Source organism: Rattus norvegicus, chromosome 8, assembly GCF_021556685.1.
Source record: "Rattus norvegicus strain SHRSP/BbbUtx chromosome 8, alternate assembly SHRSP_T2T, whole genome shotgun sequence".
NCBI classification, from domain to species: Eukaryota; Metazoa; Chordata; class Mammalia; order Rodentia; family Muridae; genus Rattus; species Rattus norvegicus.
The window spans coordinates 69,513,931-69,529,294 of NC_141541.1; the positions used below are offsets into that span (position 1 = coordinate 69,513,931).

The 15,364-nt window shown below is 51.2% G+C and overlaps 1 long non-coding RNA gene across 4 annotated transcripts; it reads left to right on the forward strand.

The window, feature by feature from the left end:
- The first annotated feature begins 294 nt into the window (after positions 1-294).
- Positions 295-15,364, forward strand: LOC148004182 (uncharacterized). 4 transcript variants are annotated; one of them, XR_015627300.1, is made up of 7 exons: positions 295-574; positions 2,270-2,415; positions 6,998-7,379; positions 8,278-8,359; positions 9,157-9,291; positions 10,136-10,277; positions 13,984-15,364. It is a non-coding gene; the product is annotated as an uncharacterized LOC148004182 (long non-coding RNA). The 4 variants fall into 4 exon arrangements; XR_015627298.1 differs by having other exon boundaries at positions 309-574; positions 2,270-2,580; positions 10,111-10,277; positions 13,984-15,086; XR_015627299.1 differs by lacking the exon at positions 295-574 and having other exon boundaries at positions 2,367-2,580.

The following is a 15,364-nucleotide window of genomic DNA, read 5'->3' on the forward strand; positions in this document are numbered from 1 at the left end:
GCAAAGCCAGGAAACCGGGTGGATAATTCTTTCAGGACTCTGTCTTCTTAGGCTTTGGTCTAAGGCAAAACTTTTCTGGAAAAAGCAGAGAGTGAATTTGTAGGACATGGTTAGCGTCTCTGTCGCAGCTATTCAATACTTGTAGTGCAAGCTGGGGGGTTGGGGGTTGGGGTGCTGCTGTCCCTGTGAGAGTACACAAACAAGCAGCAAGCTGTTCAACCGGGAGTCAACAGCCACCCCCAACTCAGGAATGTTAAAGTCCGCCTGAGAGAATTGGCCAGGGGTGAGGGCCTCAGGAGTGGGGAGGCACTTATCTCTAGGGAGCCTAAGGAAGGGGGTGCTTTAGGGCTCCAGATCCCTACTGGCTGCCTGAGCCCACCCAACCCAGAATACAGCCCTTCTTTCTCCCAGACAGCTGCCACCGTCATCTTCTCCTGTAAAGAGCCTCTCACAGCTGAGGAAGAGAGACACAGCTGCCTTCTCCTGTATACTACTGGGGAACTGGGTAAACTTCCTGATGTGCACTGTGGAGTGGAAGGACCAATACTGCAGAGCCTAGCAAGGCCTTAGCTTGGTAGGTGTCTGAGCGCGGTGTCGGATGTACCCTAAGGGCTTCCCCTGGAAGCCAGGATGTGGGTGGGTGGGGCTTCAGAGAGGCTCAGTAGTAGGCTGCTGCTTGGTGTTACAATCAAGGTTGACAGGGGCTAGATGCCCAGGGATCTGCACTAAAGAAGCTATGAAAACTGGTCCCAACCAGAATTGATCACTGGGGTTGGCCCTGGTGCAGGAACAGAGAGCAGGGAACATGGGTCACTTATTTGTCACCCCAGCTCTACCGTTAGCTTTGGCCTCATCTCTTTTGCTGCACTTCGTGCAGACTGAACAAAGTCCATCGAGGACCTTTCCTTTCTGTTTGAGAAGACACAGATCCAGAGCAGTCAAGAGATTAGCCTGAAGTCACACAGCAAGAGCATTCCATGGTTGGCGGTCTTCCCGAGTTTCTGTGTTTTCTGAAACGTAGGGGAGTCTGGACAGGTTAGAACTAGGCTTTTACTGCTGTCTGAACTTAAAATTCCAGGGCTTTCTGCTCTGACTCAGATCTCAGGCAGGGCGTCCTCAAACCAGTACAAGAGGAAGCCTCCTCTCTGTGTGTTTGGATTCAGATAAGGGCATTTTCAAGCTCCCTGAGATCAAGGTGGCAGTCAGCCAGTGCTATTTCCACCCAAAGATCAATCAAGGCTGTCCCCGGTCTCAGGCACAGGGCGGCTGGCGCGCACAGACAGAGCCAGGGGGATCTATAGCCAGGGAGGGCTGATTACTAGCTCCTGGAGCCAGCAGGCTTGGAGCACCCTTTCAGAGGCAGAGACGTGACACAAATCTTCCCACTGCTGGGCCAACGCTTCCTTATGTGTCTGCCGGGGGTGACACTCAGGCAAGGTCTGCACCCAGGGCCCAGCCATTAAGAAATTCATTAATCAGGATCGTGTTTACAGCCCTCTGGCAAGCAATCGTAATTCACTGGCTCAAGCTAGACCCTGGGCCTTCCTGCAAACTGCTGTGACATTTGGTAAAAATATCAGCTCGGGCCAGGGCCAGGCAGGAGGTGTGTGTGCGATCCATGCTGACTTGTGAAATGCAGGTGCAGCATGGGTCACAGGTACCAGAGAAGGCTGTGGGGACAGGCTGTCACTGGCTCCCAGTGTCATCTTGAACATGTCACTACCCTGTCATCTTGCATCTGTATTGGGGAGGATCTAGGGTAAGTGAGACGGTAAAATTCTGTCAGCCCTCAGGTTTGTCCCGTGTGGTCTGTGGTCTGAGGAAGATTGGCCAGCGTGGTGTTGGGGGGGTGGAGACCGAGTTCCTTGCCAACCTTTGAAAACTGCAGGATTCACGTGAAAAATCCAGATTTCCTGTTGAGCTGAGGGAATACTCCTGCAGAGCAGTGTTGGCCTGGAGCTGACTAAGTTCCCAGCATCCACAGATGGGCCTGGCATTAACTCTGGCAAACTGTAGCTCATGGGCAACTTGTGGAGGCCAACTTTAATGTGGGTCTCCAATAGTGGGCATGGGCCAGAGCTCCATGGAAGGCCGGGTAGGTTGTGCACTCTACAAGACACTCAGGTTTGGGGTCAAATAGGGACGGAATTGCTGCACTCTGTCTGGCTTGCTGCATGCTCTATTTTACCAAGGAAAGGGTGGTTTGGGGTTTTTTTTGTTTTGTTTTTTGGGTTTTTTTTTTAGTTTGTTTTGGTTTGTTTTTTTCCAGGGGTCATCCAAAGGTGTCTTTCAAGCTGGCATTGATCCTGTCTGGGCCAGAGTCCCCACAGGTCGCATTCCAGAGGAGGGGGAGGCGGAGCTTCCCCAGTGTTACTCACAGACAAGATGGGTGAGGAAGGCACGGCTCAGATACAGGCAAGTTTAGACCTGTCCGGAGCCCTCACCTCATTCAGTAAACAATGGCCTTAGCCCACTGATCCCAAAGGCCCTTCCAGATCTGCGGGATGCACATCTTCAGCTGTGTTGCTGCCTAAGAGCACCTGAAGGGTGGCCAGCCTGGACCTACGCTTTGGGAACAAGGTTGGGACTCTTGGGCAGGAGGTACAGATAGAGCCCAGGACAATACAGGCCTTCTGTTCCACACTTCTATACGTGTGTGTGTGTGTGTGTGTGTGTGTGTGTGTGTGTGTGTGTGTGTGTGTAAGCCAGATGTCAATGTGGTCTTTTCTTGGGACCTGGGGTTACTGTTTATCTAGAGCACCAGGCCTTTTGTCTTGGTTCTGGGGATTGACCTCAGGGGCTATGTGTGATTCCTGTGCCCAGTGCTGCCATAATCATTGGCTTCATTCATTCATATTAGCCTCTGAACCCTACCCACTCTTCCCTGTGTGTCCTCAGACAAAAAGGAAAGGTCTTTAGTGGACTGTCCACTCTACACTAGCACAGCAGGAGAGGTGAGGTCAAAGCTAAAGGCAGAGCTGGGGTGGCAGATAGGTGGCACTTGTCCCCTGCCCTCTGTTCCAGCGCTAGGACAAACTTATGTGATCCCGAGTAGCCAGCCTCGGTCAACCACGATCACTGAGTGTGAGATGAATGTCCCTCCATGCACTGGACCATTTGTCTTCTCGTCTTTAGTCTGAGTAGCAGCTTGCATCGCAGAAAGAGCACTGAACCAGGAGTCTGGAGACTGCATGGTTAGCTGGCCAAAGACCCTCAGCCCCCGCTTCACGGGAGGTCTCCCCCAGCTCAGGGTACATGAGCTAGTGTGAGCAAAAGCCATGCACCATGCCGGCTTGGGGCATTCGGGAGTCAGACTGTACAAAGTGCTGTGTCCCACAGGAGACAGAGCCCAAGGCCTGCCTCACCTCTGAGCTAAGCTCATTCCAGGCCTCTCAAGTCCTCAGTCATCCTCAGTCTTCCACTCTTGCTCCTGTTCCCCTCAGCCACGCCCTCCCCCATAACATCTCTATGAGGACAACTTGGTTGCTTTCCTTGCACTGTGGTAAAATGCTCCCTAAAAGGTTTCTTACGGGTTTCTTAAGGGTTTCAACATAGTGAGAGCCCACGGAGCTTGAGCTAGCCACGGTGCATCTGCAGTCAAAGAGCAGGGGCAAATGCACCCAGCAGCCCAACTACCCTTCTCTAAACAGTTGAGCATTTCCTGCCCAGGGAATGGTCCCACCCACAGCAGATCAGTCTTCCCCCACTTCAGTTAGTAATTAAGGGCCACCCTTGTTGGCACAGGCCTTTAATCTCAGCATTCAGAGGCAGAAACAGGTGGATCTCTGTGAGGCCAGCCTGGTCTACAGAGCTAATTCCATAATGTCTAAGGCTACACAATGAAACCCTATCTTCGGAAACCAAACCAAACCAAACTAACCAACCAACCAAACAGCCCCGCCCCCACCCCCAGGCATTCCCAGGCATCTTCCAAGTGATTCTAGGGCTGCCAAGTTGATAATTAACACCAGCACCACAATGACTCTCCTCCCTCTTTTCTTTCTCTGTGCCGCTGAGACCACACAGGAAATCAGTTCTACAGAACATGGGCTGAGTGTCTGGTACACTCTAAGCAGAGCCCTCTTTAATCAATGCAGCGATCCCAGAGTTGTCACCCTGGAGTCACCCTGAACTAACCAGGGCCCCAAGACGTTAAGTCCCTTTCTCCAGAAGACACATTTAGCAGCTGCCAGAGCTGGGATTTGAACGCAGACCCTCTGACTTCAGAACCTTGGCTGTTTCCACTCCACCACCTGGCATCTCCCAGAGGAAACCGGAGAGCCCAGCATGGAAACTCGAGGGTGGAAAAACCGTAGTAATGAAGGGAGAGAGTGAGCCAAAGCCGGGCCCCCAGCGGGTTGCTTCCTCATCAGTTAGAGCCCCAGGAGGAGCTGGGGAGAGATTTTCCCAGTATCCTCTGCAGCTAATTACCAGCTTCACTTTTTCCTTTCCCTCTTTGAATGTTTCCAACACTCTCATCATCTGGGGCTTGGGATCCAGCCCACAGGGCAGGGCTTTGTGTCAGTCAGGGCAAGGGTTGGGATGCCAGGGTCGAACAGTCAGGATGGCACACTGTTCTTGGGGCAGCTGCCTGGGCGTCTGCTTGGCAGGGCAGGGAATGGAATGCCATCAATGTCACCTGCGGCTGCATCTGTGATTTTCAACCAAGGTGGTTTGAATGAATAACTTGAGTGCTTCCTGGTACTCATTACGTACCTGCTGTGATTCACACGCCTCTCAGGATCCTGGGACAATTGATACTGCTGGTTATGGGTGGCCTTACTAGAAGCCTTTCACACTCACCTCCTACTGTTCATGTCTGCCTCCCCAAGAAGACTCTCAGGGGTCCCCCACCCTCACAGCGATTCCAACTCTCAGAATTGTAGTCCATCCCTGAGGGGAAAGTGATTTCCCCATTTGGAAAGCTGATGAAAACCCAGGTCTCACTGAGCCCTGAGGTAGTCCCTCTGCACCCAGTACTCTACTTGATATGAAGAAAACTAAGGCCTCTGGAGGCAAGGAGTGATCTGGCTGCCCAGACAGCAGCAGCTGCCACACTTCCACAGGACCTCCCTAACCACCACAGAACCTTCATGCAGCCTCTCCTCTCTACTCCCTAACCCCCAGGGTGTTTGCAAGCTTACCAGAGCTTCTGTAGTCAGGCCTGTAGACCTTTCTGTCAGACCAATGCATTTCTCCTTCCACAGGCCCCACTTTACCATGCTGGCACCTCCTCCATTCCATGGCCTTCCTTCCTCATCTGTCTGTCCGTCTGTCCACCTGTCTGTCTGTCTATCCATCCATCCATCCATCCATCCATTCATCCATCTATCTATCCCCTTCTTCACCCAGAATGGATCAAGCAAAGCTCTTGGGTCCAGGATCAGTTCACCACCCTGGGACCATCGCTGGTGCCCAGCTTTGGAGCCTAATCCTTGAAAAGAAGTGGGCACCCTCTGCAAATCTAGAGGGCAGGAGCTAACATTTGCACATGCTCACTCACTGTGCCTAGGAATGGCTCTGGTTACCCCCACCCCCACCCCCCCGCAACCTGCCACTGCCCCATGGCCTCCACAGTGGGCCTTTGTAGAGATCTATATAGAAAAGGAATATGTCCAGAAATGGAGAGCAAGCTTATGACCATGCTTGTGAATCAGGAAAATGGGGTTCTAAGATACCCTTAATTCAAGGGTCCTCAAGACCAGTCTGGAAAACATAGGGGCAGGCCTCTTGAGAGAGGGGGGTGTGTGGGAACATAGCTCTGTTATAGAGAGATACACAGCATGCCCAAAGCTTGATCCACAATAGTCCATAAACCAGACATAACAATGTATATCTATAATCCCAGTACTATAAAGGTAGGAAGATTAGATGTTCAAACTCATTCCTCATAGTGACTTGGAAGCTAGCCTAGGTTATATGAGGACAGGGGGTGGTGGGGAGAAAGAGAGAGAGAAAGAGAGAGAGAGAGAGAGAGAGAGAGAGAGAGAGAGAGATTCTGTTTACCTAATTTAGGTGCCCCGCCCTCACCCTGTCCTCTATCTCTTTCCCTGAATTAAAAGCTGCACGGCTACAGAGAACTGGGTCTGATTTGGAAACAGCTCTGCCAAGAGCTAGCACAGGATGGGCAGTCCTCATTCAAGTAATGAAGGCAGTAATGAAGGCACATAAAGGCTGAGATCATGGGTAGAAAAGGGCTCATGAATGCCACAAGGTACCCATGGCCTCCTCTTCTCCAAACCCTCGAGGTGCCTCCCCCTAGCAAGCCCCCTGGGTTGGGCAGCACTAGAATGAGGGCTGATGGGAACTTCTTTCCACCCTCTCTGACATTAGGTATGGGATGAAGATGAGGGGTGCCTCAGCCTCTGTCCTCTCAGCCCCAGAGCTCACTGTTCTGAACCGCACCCTGCCTTGCTGAGCTGCACGTCTCTGGTGCTGCTTGGAGAAGACTCACACCGAGGCAGAGCAGAACCAAGAGAGGGCAGGGACAGTGCCAGGAGGAAGCCCTGAGCATGTGTCAATACTGAGCCAAGACAGGAGGTTATTTTTAGAGGCAGCCTGGTGGGGTAGCCGTCTGTTCTGTTGTGCTCTGACAGGGAGATGCCCTCAGGAGGAGAGAGGAACGTCATGGCCTAACCCTCAGATTCTCTGGGCCTCCTCTGAGTCTGACAGAGCTGGTTTCCTCCAGGGAGCCAACCTGCTGACGGTTCCTTAGTCTCAATTTTGTGAGCATAGAAGCAGGATAGAAGGAGAGAGTCACTAAGGGTCTTGAACAGCCTCTGTGCGCCAGGTGTCTTACACACGTCTCTCATGTAATTAATTCTCCCAGAGAGAGAGGAGAGAGAGAGAGAGAGAGAGAGAGAGAGAGAGAGAGAGAGAGTATGTAACTTGCCCAGGATCACCCAGCTTGTGAACGGCAATGCCAGAACTTTAACCCAAATCCCTCCCTCCCTTCACTCCGTGCTGATTCATGAAAACACGTCATCCCTGCCTACAGGAGGACCCTGAAGACTCTGGTCTGGCCACAGCTCCTCCTTCATTCCTGTGACGTTTGGACCCAACCTTCCGCTGAGCCTTGCAGACTCCTTGAGTGAGTCAGCTCTGGCTCCAGGCTACCTACTGAAGACAATGGACGTTTACTGTCTACTGTAAATCAGGCCCCAGGCTCTGCTCGACCCTGTAATCGACACAGGAAGTAGTGGAAAGGCAGCCTCACACACTGGGGGCTCCAGATACGCTCTGTCCTCTGTGCTCCAGGCTGCACCCCTATTTTTCCTCATTCATTCAGCCCCCAAGGCCAACACTTATGACCCCACAGATGAGGAAAACAAGGGCTAGGAGAGCTCTTGGCCTGGACCCCAGCCCACTTGTGTGCCTAGGTAAACTTCTCTTCCTTCCCTGGTATTTTTCAGTCAAATTCTTCCGGCCTCAGGAGTGCCATGGGCCTAAGAGGCCTTAGAGACCCTCCCAAGCACAGCACCTTTGGGCCCTGGCTTACAAGCCAGGGGCCCTGAGCCCTTTACCTTTGTTGTTTGGAATGAGAGTGGATGGAGAAGTCTACAGACTGCGCTCTTACAAACAGCAACTGCTGCTCATTTACAGTACCCTCGTCTGCTCCAGCCCTCCACAGAGGCCCTCTACCCTGAGCTGGGAAGTCCAGAAGGCAGGACCAGGATCGGGGGTGTTCTCCTGGTAGCTTTATCTCTCTGGAAGCCAGGACATTCAAGGCCAGAGTTCAAGCCCAGGGAGAAGTTAAGAGACTCAACTACATGAAAGAGAAATACACGTTGGAAAATGCAGGAATCCAGTCTTTCATCAGAAGCTGAAGTCAAGGGAAGGCCTATGGGTTGGAGAAAACAGAGTGGGTTATAGAGGAAGAGCTTGGATGGGAGCCCAGAGCTCAGGGCCCTGTCCCTCTGACCCCCTGCAGGACTTTGACTGAGGTTGGGGTCTATCCCTGTGGGGCTCACTCCACATGAGGGAAGGGTCCCTCAAGCATCCTCTTAGTTCTTCAAAGTAGTAGATAAAGGCCAGTCCTCCTTCGGGCTGTCACAGGGGCCCTAACAACAAGGCAGCCTGTGTTAGAACCCGTGAGGGTTGAGCAGGGGGTGGGCAGTGTGTGTATACAGTCAGACACTATACACTACAATCCCTTAGACTCACCATCTCATGTCTTCCCAACCCTCAGCACAACTGGATGAATGGCTGCTTTTCGAGAGCAGGTTTTGTTTTTGTTTTGTTTTGTTTTGTTGTTTTTTGTTTGTTTTTTACAAAAAGGAAAAAAAGGAGAAGTTGCAATAGGAAAGGAAGAGATTACAGAAAGAAGAAAACCAGCTAACGGAGATGGATTCACAATAAGGTTTGCTCCATAGTAATTCCAATAATTAAAATGTCTCAGGGCCCAAGCTACAAAGAATGGAACAGCATGTTCTCCCTCCCTGTCCTCACCCCCTGCACAGAGGGCACATTACGTCATCACTCACTGTGATTACATCATCCCCAATGGCAACCAGTAATAGGTCCCATGCTTCCCAGTTAATCAGCCATTTCTAATTCAAGTCATGAAAGTATATGTGTAGGGGGTTGGGGCTGCACCTAGGTGTGTAGGTGGGGGAAATGGGCCTCAGACTCTTCCACTCAGCTAGGAAGAGAGGCCTAAAAAGCTTTGAAAATACTCTGGGTAATAACAGGGCCTCTTTTTACTCCACTCCCCGGGGTGAGAGGAATGGCCATGGTGACTGGTCACAAGCCCAGTGGAGAGCCCAGACCTGGCAGGAAAGGCAGCCCAGACAGGGTTCCAGACAAGGACCATGGGGCCCAGGAACTACCCCAGCAGCAGTCAAGCAAAAGTGATCCCTCTCCAGCTGAGTTGGCTGCCCCTTTCTCCTCAGGGAGCCTTGATTAAGCTAGGCCCTTGCCGAGCAGTGAAGGATAGAAATGAGAGAGGAGGGGATGAGCAGCAGACAGGCAGGGAGGGGCCCCTCTCTCCGAGAGAGGAGACAGTGCCTATTTAGGCTAGACTCAGGGCAGACTCTGCCCAGCTACTGCCTCTTAGCACTTTAATCAAATGCCTTGCGGATGGGTTAGCCCAATGTCAAAAATCCAATCGGATACATTTATTGGCCTGACAACCAATTTTCTGCAATGTATCATCAGGGACTGATGGTCCGTTCCCTGGCGGCAAAGGAGTTGGCGATAATGGAGCCAGGAGAGCTACTGTGTGCCCTCAATATTGTCTCAGGCCATCACGGGAGGGGTGGGGAGGAAAGGAGGCCGAGCCCAGGAGAGCAGGTAAGTGGACAGATGGGAAGATAGAAGGAACTAGATTTGAACCTCCAACAGGCAGACCCTTTCCAGTCTATGTGACCTGGGACACTGCTGCCTCCTGACCTCTAACCCCCTCCCTAGCACCCTAGTCAGCCCTTCCAGGGAGACTTGGAAAGAACAGAGGACGCAAGCCACAGACTCAGCCCTGCTCACTCCACCCCAACCCCTGCAGGACTTTTGCTCAGGCTCCTGTTACCTGAAAGATTCTGCATTCCTCTTTTTTATTTTTTTTCTTGAGCTTGCCTGTTTGTTTTGCCTCCTTTGGCAGTCAGCTCACACCACCCCTGACAGGCAGCAGCGTTCCCCAAGCAGAACAAACAGGTCCAACACTCTTGCTCTAGTAACATGATTTCTAAGCTCCATCATTGTGCCTGGCCCTGTGGCCAAGGCTGGCAGGAACAACGGGGCTTAGCCAAAGATCACCCATAAGCACACCTGTGGCTCAACAAAGGTGTGTGTAGCGGGGTGGGGGTGGCTGTCATACAAAAAAGCACGCGTGTGGTAGGAGACAGTGTGGTGTCTCCATGCTACCCCACCAGCATCCTGCAAGGACAAGAGTTAAGGAAGCAGAGGCTGCTCCACATGGGAGGGCGGTCATGAGTCTTATCCAGGAGGCAGCATCTATCCAGGTCAGGGTTTTGATCTGGAAGGAAGCTGTGGACCCGGATACCAACCAGGATTGGGATTGGGTGGCGCTCTCTACAGAGGACATTCTTGCTTGTTGTCTTCGTTCAGACACGATTACTGAGCCATCTTGTCTGTGTCTTGCTTGTGGCCTGACAGTTCTGTTCTAGAACACTCTTTTCAGGAGATCCTACAGCTGGCTGAAAGGACCTGGCCAGTCCCTGTTGTCTGTAGCTGTCTGTGTCCTCCAGAACAGGGGTTAAAGCCTGACACACAGCAGACTGGCCACTGTGACCTTACCTGCCCAAGAGGTTGCAGCGTGCAGGGTAAGTTTGTGGAATTTGTGCAGCTGAAACCAATGACACGGGAGTGGGGGATGGGGATGGGGGTGGGGGTGGGGGTGGGAGGAATGGGATGGGAGGGACCTCGTGCAGCTGGAGGTCAGGAACAGATCTGGTGTGCCAACCGAATCATATAAGATAACAGAGCGACTGCTCTCCTCAAGGTAAAAGTGCAGGCTCTGGGAAGGATTAACCTTATCTCCAGCTCCTTCCACCCTTGACGTGCGTTGGCCTGGAGGTTCACAAGCTGTTCAAAATCTTAAGGCCTCAAGAGACAGGAAGAGAAAGGACTCAGAGCACAGCAGAAGCCAGAAGCCAGAAGCCAGAAGCCCAACCCAGGCAGGCGGGCTAGCAGGACTGCTATTTATCCTGAGGACAGCCCTGACCTTTCCCCAACAGGGACAGATGCGGGGAGCCTGGCTACATCCTTCCCTTTAAAACAAGAAATGGAAGCATTACTCACAAAGCCCAGCCATTTATCATGGTCTGGGGACATTAATTTGACAGTGTGTCATTTTCCATTTGGTTCGGGCCCGGTGGAGGTTGCCCTCGAAACACCTTCAATTAAATGCAGCTAATAGCACAGAGCTATTTTGAGCAAGGAGGGCCTCTGCCTCCCCCCAGGGCTGTGGCATGTGTGTGCTGGGGGAAGGGGGTACTGCTGGGAAGTGTGGTTCAGGGTGATCCAGGGTCGGATGGCTCTCGGGCTCCATATGCAGACAGAGTGCACACAGGGCGGACAGGGTGAAGAAGTACCCCCTTTGTCTTTTGGATGTCCCCACAAGCAGTTGGGCCGCACTGTGACCCTAGACATAGGAAGGGGGTGAACCAGTCCTTTGCCCAGCATGGAGAAAGTACGGCATTTAGAGTGTTGAATGCTGGCAAGCCGATCTAGCTGCTCTGTCTCCTAAGGTGTGACCTTAGATAGGGCCCATAACTGCTTTGAGCCTCAGTTTCTTTTGTCAACTGGAGACAACTTCTCACACAGAACAGTTGGATGGTTTCTATGGCCTTGTAAACACATGCCAAACAACACACACCAGAGATGCATTCATTTACAGGGGATGACTCAATAGCTTTGCTTACATCCTGAATTTTACAAATGAGGGAAAGGCCAGTACATCCCGCACACCTGGGTCTCCTCCTTCATTGGAACTCAGGAAGGACAGAGTGGTTCAGGGTGAGCCTTGAGCTCTAGAGGGTAGAACCTAGATTGCAGTCCCAGCTTGACCACCTCTGTGGTCTGGGGCAATCCACTTAACGTCTCTGTACCTCAGTGCCCTGGCCTGGGAGATGGAGATCAGCCTGCCAACACTCCCTGGCCACAGTGATCGGATGAGAGACTATGAATGAATGCCAGCAGCAAGTTGACCTGTTCATCATGGCTGCTGTTCTTTTCCTCACCTTAGCCCTGGGCCTAGAGGACATTGCTGATGTCACCAATTACCTCATTTCAGCCACGGACTCGGCATTAAGTATGGAGGACTGTTCTATCCTCGTGGTGTTAGAAGGCAGGTGGTGTTAGAACCTGGGTCCCTCTGAGATCTGTTGTTTCTACTTTCAAAAATGACTGTAAAGAGGCTGGAGGTGCGGCTAAGTTGGTAGAGACCTTGCCTAGCATACCTGAGATCTTGGGTCCCCTCCCCAGAACACATAAACCAGATGTAGTAGTACACGCCTATAATCCCAACACTTGGAGGTAGGGGCAGGAGGAACAGAAGTTCAAGGTTATCCTTAGCCAAATAGTAAGTTTGAGGCCTCTCTAGGGTACATGAGACCCTGTCTGGACAGACAAACAAACAAGCAAACAATTGCAGGTGGGCCTGATGGCATAGGTCTATTATCCCACCTACTAGGGAGGCTGAGTCAGGAGTCAGGATTAAGTAAGTTCAAGGCCTACCTGGGCCATCAACAGAGTTAGACCACAGCCAGAATGGGCAAACTTTTGAAATTCTGTCTCAAAGTGAAAACTAAATAAGGACCTGGGATATGGTGTCCATCTGTGGTTATAGCACTTACCTCTGTGGGGCTAGGTCCACACTCTTGAGTACAAGGCAGGAAAACTGTTGGCAGTTCCACGTGTTCACAATCACACCTTCTGCTGTACTGAGCAGGTCCCTGGGGCTCAGCCTGCTATGCTCAAGGCTCAAAGGTGAACAGTGGAGTCAAGATGTCTCAAGGCAGGTAGCATTAAAGCCTGTCCCTTCAGTTTGTGGAGTAAAGGCCTGTGAGAAGCCTCAGGCTCTGGAGGGAAAAAAAAGGGTGATACAGAGTCCACACGTCCATCCATTCCCAACTTAAACCTCTTGGTTCACACAGCTATGGTCAGTTAGGGGTCTAAAAGACCTCGTAAGAATCAAAACAATACTTTATACACAGGGAGGGGCACCCGAAGGTCAGGCTCTCAGGGGGGACTTATGTTGAGTGTCAATGCCCAGTCAGAGCTTATCACGGGAAGACTTCTCACAGCCGCAGGCACTAGGAGCCCCAATTTACGGTTCATCCAGCAGAGCTTCCTGCTAAGTGCCTTATTGATTCCTCCAGAGCACTGGGCTGGAGATAAGCCACTGTTCACCTGGTACTGCCACGACATGCTGTTTGTAACAAGCAAGATGCTCTGAGGACCAGCCATGCTCCAGACCTGCCTGACTCAGAGAGATTTCCTTAACTAGGCAGTACCAGCACCCTGGGCTCATTCTCCACCTAAATAGGCTTTTCGGTGGCCCTAGCCCTGTACTGGCTCCTTTCTCTCGGGGCTCTGTCTCTCTATCTGCAAAATGGAACCCCGAGACGAAGGGAGCCGGAGTCAGGCACGCTGGTATAGGCCTGTAACCCTAGGTACTCAGGAGGCTGAGATAAAAAGGTAGTGACTTCAAGGCCAGCCTAGTCATTAGTAGAGAGCTTGCCTAACACATTCTAGGCCCTGGGCTTAGTCCCTAGTACTGGCTGCGGGTGAGGGTGGTTACCTGTGGTTCCAATTATTGAAGCAGGAGGATAGCAAGTTCCAGGCTAGGCTTCAATACACAGCAAGAATCTATCCCAGTTCAATGGACACAAAGGGATGGGAGGGGATAGACGAGGGAAAGAGAGGAGACAAGGAAGGGAAGGGAGGAGAGGGACCACATTCTTTTCTTCCTTCAGTATCTTTTTTCCTCATTGGTTGAGACAGTCGCACAGACATTTCTTAGCAAGAATGGGTGCCTGTCAGTGTCCCTGGATTCTCTACTCATGGTTGACGGGCAGAACACAGGAAATCTGGATTTTAAAGCAGACACCACACACAGCCACCAAAAACTAACTTGGTTTCCGGAGAGACAATGTTTCTTTTTTCTTCCCCACAGGTGTAAGAGTTTCTAAAGGGCAGCCTGGCAGGGTGTGTCTGGGTTTTACAGAGGTTCATAGCCTTCTTAGTCACCCCAAGGCAAGGATACAAAGTGTACACGCACACTGGTGTTCCTCGCTGGGGGGAAAGAAAGCCAAATACAGGGGGAGCCATAAGGGACTTGCTGGCTAAGTAACCATCCCTTGTCTTCTTGATGAGATATAAAATATTATATCGCAATAAAGAAAGGAGTCCATAAAACTCACAGTTACATGGGAAAGTAGATGTTTTAACAGTAGGAAAAATAAATCATGGTTCCAATCCGGTTAAACATAGTCGATTAAATGTATCTTGCCCTTCTCTTACTAGGAGCATTCCCTTAAATTAGCAATAAAGAAGAAGAGCAGTAAAACGCAGAATCTGAAGTGGTTTGTGACCTCAGTGGATGAGAGACCTCAACAACTACCTGGACTCTGGAAAGCAGAGGGATGAGGGGTCAGGACTCAACAGAGTGGGGAAAACTTCAAGCCACAGCCCTCCCAGAGGGGAGACCACTGAGAAGCATGGATTTGTCTTAGGAATTCCTGAGAGACTCTTAACGTGAAAGCGTTAACCTGCAAAACTCTGCACAGTGCTGTGCAGAGAGCTGAAGGTGGTTAAAAGTCCCCGGATGGGGCAGCTTTCCTCTCAGGATTCTCTCCGCTCCACAGCAGCGATGCCAAGGTGTCTGACTTCATTTGGAACTATGGAAATAGAAGACAAGGGCATCATGGCTCTCAACACATGACAGGAATATCATTTCCCACAGAAATCTCTACTTAACCTGATCATAAGCCAAGCGTGAGTACGGAATAGGTGCCTTTCAGACCAGCAACTTCTTAGGAAGCATGCATGTGCTTCAGATAAACAAGAGCATAAACAAAGAAATGGGAACCCACTGGACATGGGAGAAAGACCTCCCGGGAAGCTGGCAGCATTTCAGAAGACTGGGATGGAGAGGGCAGGAAGCACCAGAGAATTGGGGATCTGTTTTGACGCAGGCAAGCACCAGGAGTAGCTTGGTGATCTGGCATTCTGCTTGGTTTGGGCTATGGCATCCTCTCTTCTAATAATGTGCCAGCAGCTCGGCTCCTTCACCTCCACATACACAGGACCTCCCCCCCCCCCCAGCCCCGCCGCCACTTTCCTTTCAAACACTGCTCCTAGCAACCTGAGACCTACCTATGTCAGGCTATGACCCTCTCTTAATGGCTATCAGCCTTGGAAAGTTTCTGTTTCTCTGGTAAATCATGGTCTAAGAGTAGGAGGGCCAGTCTAGCCTGAACTGGTTTAGGGTACACGCATGGTAAGGTTAAACTGTGCCTTCAAGTGAACTTTTAAGGGAGAATCTTTTATTTGTCCTCTTATGCTGGTATATAATTGGGTATGCAGACAAATAAAGTCTCATGCGTAGTGGGAAGGGAAATACACAGTAGAAGACTGACATGATCGAATCTATCAATCAAAACACAGCATTGTCCTCGTCCCACCCCGAGTAGCCAAACTCCTTCTCTTCAGTCCCATAGAGGAGAAGCCCACACAGTAATCAGAGGCATGGGCACTTCCCTCTCATATGGCTTGCAGAATATTCTGACCTGTTCTACAGTTTTGCTTTGAGTCGCATGTCCTTGCTATGTGTGCAATCTGTGTGTGCCTTCACTTCAACTCCTTGAATAATAAAGGGCTGAGAACCCGGCCCGCACCCCCAATT